The sequence below is a fragment of the Magnolia sinica genome, chromosome 9 (genome assembly GCF_029962835.1).
Source record: "Magnolia sinica isolate HGM2019 chromosome 9, MsV1, whole genome shotgun sequence".
Classification (NCBI taxonomy): domain Eukaryota; kingdom Viridiplantae; phylum Streptophyta; class Magnoliopsida; order Magnoliales; family Magnoliaceae; genus Magnolia; species Magnolia sinica.
Window position 1 is genome coordinate 48,006,295 of NC_080581.1, and position 6,027 is coordinate 48,012,321.

A 6,027-nucleotide genomic window follows, 5' to 3' on the forward strand; every position below is an offset into this window, starting at 1 on the left:
AGAGGTGAAGCTTATAGCGTGATGGGATGTCTTTATTTCTTTGATTCATGTTTTGAACATACTTTAATTCTAGTTTGATATTTAAGGAATACTTTCACTTTTTAATGATTTATTATGACTTAAATTACAGTAAATCTGCAATAGGTTTGAGTATCTTCTTTTCTTGTTTTGAGATTATGGGATCGGTAAATCCTATTATTTGTCATCGTCTCATGGGCATGGTTTGGTGATGGAATTCCTACCAATTATCATAATTCTCCTCTTGTGAGAATTTGGTCAAAAGAAGTTCACATTTGATCTTAATTGGTATATCTTCCAATTAGATTGGATAGGACTCCAATTCCAATTGTATTACTTGAATCAAGTAAAGAATCACTCTGATTGCTACAAGTGGATCCTTGGAAACACTAGTTCCCACCTTTGAATTCTTAAGTTTCTAATTACACACTTCAAAATTACTCCCTTTAATTCTAAATTTAGATTCATATCTTTTTCTAGTTCTACTTCTAGTTGCTTTCAGAATACACACGAGATTAGTCCCTGTGGATTCGACCTCAGTCTCACCAAGATTATTACTGCATTGAGAGCCTACACTTGGGGTTGTGAACAAGTTTTTGGCGCCGTTGCCGGGGACTAACAATTGTGTTTTTCTGATATTAACTAGTGTTGGAATTAGTTTAAGATTAGGGTCTTTCTACTTTCCATTTTTAGGTTCAGGTTATGTCTGAATTATTTTAAAAATTAACTTAGCTTTCTATTTCGAGGTTTAGAAATTTTCCTTTTTTGTTTTTAAAAACTAATTTACTTTCTAATTCTCGATAGAAACTTTCCTAATTTGTTTTTAGAAACTAATTATTTAGAAACTTTCTTATTCTGTTTTCAAAAACTAGTTTACTTTCCTTTTTCTTTTTTAGAAACTTACTTTCTATTTATAAAAACTTTCCTTTTTCTTTTTTTAGAAACTAGGTTGCTTTCTTAGTTCTTTTTTTTTTTTTTAGAAACTAACTCACTTTCCTTTTTCATTTTTGGAAACTAGGTTGTTTTTTTTTTAGAAACTTTCCTAATTTGTTTTTAGAAACTTTTTATTTCTCTTTTTAGAAACTAATTCACTTTCTTTTTTCTTTTGCAGGATCCTAACATATAAACTTCTAATTTGGTAACTTCTTTTAATGCTCTCTCTTTCTATTTCTAGATTTCTATTTCCCTTTTTCTTTTTAGGTTTAGGTTAGATTCTGAAGTTGAGGGTTGAGAGTGTTTCATGCCCAAGTGGGTCCGTGACAACACTCGACATCTCTTGAGTGAAAGAGGATTAGTTGAAGGGTTATCTATCCATCGCAGGATTAGACACCACTCGAGATCCACAGAGTAATCGAAGTTATGGCTGCAAATTAACTGGCCAATCAACCTCCAAATCCACCCCAACCTAGGGTGGAGGAAATCTAGGACGAGAACGAGGTGCATCGAGCACCCCCGCCTCGTACTTTATGAGACTATTTACAATCGGTGGGGGTGAGCACCTCATCCTATCACCCCTTCCTGTATGATTTTTCCAGGAAACACAAGAAAGATGGATATCAAGCCTGGAGTGATCCAACTCCTTCCAAAGTTCCTTAGACTTAAATTTGATAGTCCATACCTGCACTTGTAAGAGTTTGATGAGGTTAAGCCACTTTACACTTTCCTAACATGTCTGAGGACACAGTCAAGCTGAAACTCTTTCCTTCCTCCTTGAAAGAAAAAGCTAAGACGCGGTTGTACTCACTACGTCCGCGATCTATTGGCACATGGAATGACATGATGAAGGAGTTCATAAAAAAATTCTTTCCATACCATAAGACGAACACCATCAGGAAGTCGATCATTAACTTCACCCAAAAGGAAGATGAAACATTCTTCCAATGTTGGGAGCAGTTTAAGGATCTCATCAGTTCATGCCCACAACACAGTTTTGAAACATTGTACATAACAACTTTTTCCTATGATGGACAGACATCTTCCATGCACCAATTCATTAAGACGATGTGCAATGGGGAGTTCATGAACAAAAATTTTGATGGGGTGTGGGATTACTTTGACAAACTTGCCGAGACCGCATAATCATGGGACATCTTCTCAAAACTTAACACCACATCTAAGCCTACTCAAGCAAGGGAGAATGGTGGGATATATTTGCTGAAAGAGGATGATGATATAAATGCTAAAGTGACCAGTCTCGCAAGGAAGGTCGAGGCTATAAAACTTAAGAAGGATAAGGCTAAGTTGTTTGCGGTATATGTGCTTACAACATACATACAACTGAAAATTACCCTATGATACCTACTTTTCAAGTGTCACTGAACGAGCAATCGAATGCCATGAACAATTACCAAAGACCTTTCAATGGACCCATCTCTAACACATACAATCCTAGTTGGAGAAATCATCCAAATTTTAGTTAGAGGAATGGACAAACTACTTAAGGAATCCCTAACCAATTCTTGAATCAAGGGAAACCTCAAGAGGATCCGGTCTGGAAACATATTTAAAACTAAGAGCTTATCAATCAGAGTATATTGCAAACCCTTCAGGACCATACAAAGGCCATACAAGGGCGTGAGATAAAAAATTCAATTGGGAAAAATGGGATTCTTCCAGCCCAACCTTTCCCCAATCCTAAATTGTAATATGAAATAAGTGATCCAAGCTCTTTAAATCAAATGGAGCAAGTTAAGTCTATCACTACTCTTAGGAGTGGAAAGATAATTGAAAAATCTATTCCGGTAAGGGCTGAAAAGTCTAAGGACCAGAAAGTAAATGAAACTGATATACTTAACAACACTCCATAAGATTTAGAACTGAAAATTTAAGGCAAGACAATTGCACCATTCCCCCAATGGTTGATTGCACCAAAACCTCTCTCTAACTCTCAGGACATTCTAGAGATGCTGAAACAAGTGAAGGTCAATATCCCTCTATTGGATGTGGTTAAATAAATACCTTCATATGACAAATTTCTGAAATACTTATGTACGACCAAAAGATGACAAAATATTCAAAAGAAAATCTTTCTAACAGAAAAAGCAAATGCCATCATAAAGCAAGATGTGCCACAGAAATATAAAGATCCTGGTAGCCCTACCATTGCTTGTGTCATTGGGAATTACTGCACTAAGCATGCACTTCTTGATTTAGGAGTGAGTGTAAATCTGATCCCATACTCAGTCTATAAATAACTGGTTCTAGGTGAATTACTACATTACAACTTGTCGATCGCTCGGTTCGAGTACCGAGAGGGATAATTGAGGATGTGTTGGTCCAAGTTGTACCCAGTAGATTTTATTGTCTTGAATACTCAACCCATCATGGACATGAGCACTCAAATACCTGTTATTCTTGATCACCCACTCCTTGCCATATTAAATGCAATCATTAATTACAAGAATAGAGTCATGAGTTCGTCTTTTGGAAATATGACATTGGAGTTGAATATCTTTTTCAATATGGACAAACAATTAGAGGATAATGACGATTCCCACGATATTAACCTGATTGACTCTTTCATGAAAGATAGAACACTTTTAACCTTATCCTCTAACCCTCTAGAGACGTGCCTGTCTCACTCCCATGATTTTGTTAATGATATGATTAGGGAGACGGGTGCTATACTTGATACTATGCCGGTACTTAAAGTTAACCAGTGGAGGCCCCAATTTGAAGAATTGCCCCAAATTGATGTAGTGTCTCTACCATCTAACCTCAAGGCACTGAAGCTTGACATAAAACCTTTGTCCTCTGATTTGAAATATATCTATTTAGGTCAAGATGAGACATATTCGGTGGTGATTTCTTCCCACCTTGAGAAAGAACAAGAGAGTATGCTTATCTCTATTCTCATTGAGCATAAGGGAGCCCTTGGATGGTCGATTGTGAACCTCAAGAATTGACCCTTTGATTTGTACTCATCACATTTATCTGGAGGATAATGTAAAGAGCTCCCGGCAACCACAACGTAAATTAAATCCAAACATGAAGGAAGCGGTTAAGGCCGAGGTACTTAAACTATTGGATGTGAGTATCATATACCCAATATCCGATAGTGAATAGGTGAGTCCAACTCAGGTGGTTCCTAAGAAGTCTGAAATCACCATCATGATAATGCTAACAATGAACTTGTGCCAACTAGAGTCACTACTGGTTGGAGAATGTGCATTAACTACAGGAAGTTGAATACCATCACGAGGAAGGACAACTTTCCTTTGCCTTTCATTGATTAAATTTTTGAAAGGTTAGCTGGATTCCTATTGTTATTTCCTTGACAGATATTCGAGTTATAATTAGAACGAGATAGCCCTTGAAGACTAAGAAAAGACCACGTTCACATGTCCTTTAGGCACCTTTGCTAAATGACGGATGCCATTTGGACTGTGTAATGCCCCCGCTACCTTTCAGCGATGTATGTTGAGTATTTTTCTAATATGGTGGGGCAATATCTAGAGGTCTTTATGGATGATTTCTTAGTTTTTGGTCGATCCTTCAGTGAATGGTTAGAAATTTTAAAAAATGTGTTGAAGCGATGTGAGGAAAAGAATTTGGTACTAAATTGTGAGAAGTGTCATTTCATGGTTCATAAGGGGATTGTCCTTAGACATATCATCTCGTCCAAAGGAATTGAGGTAAATAAGGCTAATATTAATCTTATCTTTAACTTACCTTCGCCCAAGAACATAAGGGACTTACGATCCTTCTTAAGACATGTCAGACTTTACAGAAGATTCATAAAGGACTTCAGTCACCTCTCTCATCCTTTATGCAATCTACTTCAAAAGGAAGCACCATACGAGTGGACTAAGCAATGTCATGAAGCTTTTTCTATGCTCAAGGGCATGCTAACCACAGCACCTATCATGTAGCCACCCAATTGCATCATCCCTTTTGCTGTGCGATGCATCTGATTATGCTCTTGGGGTAGTATTGGGTTAGAGAAAAGATAAGAAGCCCTATATTATACATTATACAAGTAGAACCTTAAATCCTACCCAAGTGAATACTCTACTACACAAAAGGAACTCTTAACCGTAGTATTCGCTTTGAAAAAATTTAGGTCCTACTTGATCGGATCCAAGATCATCATTTACACTGATCATGAGGCACTTAAGTATCCTCTTTCTAAGGATGATGCTAAGCCCCACTTGCTAAGATGGATCCTCCTACTCCAAGAATTCAATTTTAAAATAAAGGATGAAAAGGGAGTGGGGAACGTAGTGGCTGACCATCTTTGCCACCTTGATCTCTCTAATTCCCTTGAGATGACACATATAAATGACATGTTCCCTGACGAACAATTGTTTAAAGTCTCCCATTCACCTTGGTTTGTGGATATTGCTAACTATCATACTACAGGTTTCACGCCAGCACATTGGACTGCACAAGATAAGAAAAACTTATTTGCCAAGGTATGCAAATTCTTCTGGGACGATCCATATTTGTTTAAATATTGACCAGACCAAATCTTAAGGAGATGTGTGCCAGACAATGAACACCAAAGTGACATCTCCTTCTGTCATTCTTAGGTCTATGGTGGTCATTTTTCTGCTAAAAAGGCCACGACCAAAATTTTACATTATGGCTATTATTGGCCCACTATGTTCAAGGACACTCATGAGTTTTACGAAGCTTATGAGCATTGTTAAAAGTTAGGAGTATTGTCCCATAGAAATATGATGCATTTAAACCCCATTCTGATCATTAAATTATTTGATTGTTGGGGCATCGATTTCATGGGACCATTCCCCCAATCTTGTGGGAATTTATATATTTTTCTAGCGGTAGACTATGTCACTAAATGGGTCAAAGCGATCCCATGACGGAATAATGATCATCAAACGATCATTAAATTCTTAAAGAAAACATCCTTTCCCGGTTCGAAACGCCTCGAGCCATCATTAGTGATGAAGGCTCACATTTTTTGTAATAGGCCATTTGTGAACTTGATAAAGAAATATGGCATCTCCTACAAGGTGAGCACTCCATAACACCCGCAAACAAGTG

At 37.2% G+C, this 6,027-nt stretch overlaps 1 non-coding gene across 1 annotated transcript; it reads right to left on the bottom strand.

The window, feature by feature from the left end:
* Nucleotides 1–1,842: 1,842 nt before the first annotated feature.
* LOC131257226 (small nucleolar RNA R71) lies at nucleotides 1,843–1,949 on the bottom strand. Its single transcript, XR_009177239.1, has one exon. It is a non-coding gene; the product is annotated as a small nucleolar RNA R71 (small nucleolar RNA).
* Nucleotides 1,950–6,027: the final 4,078 nt, after the last annotated feature.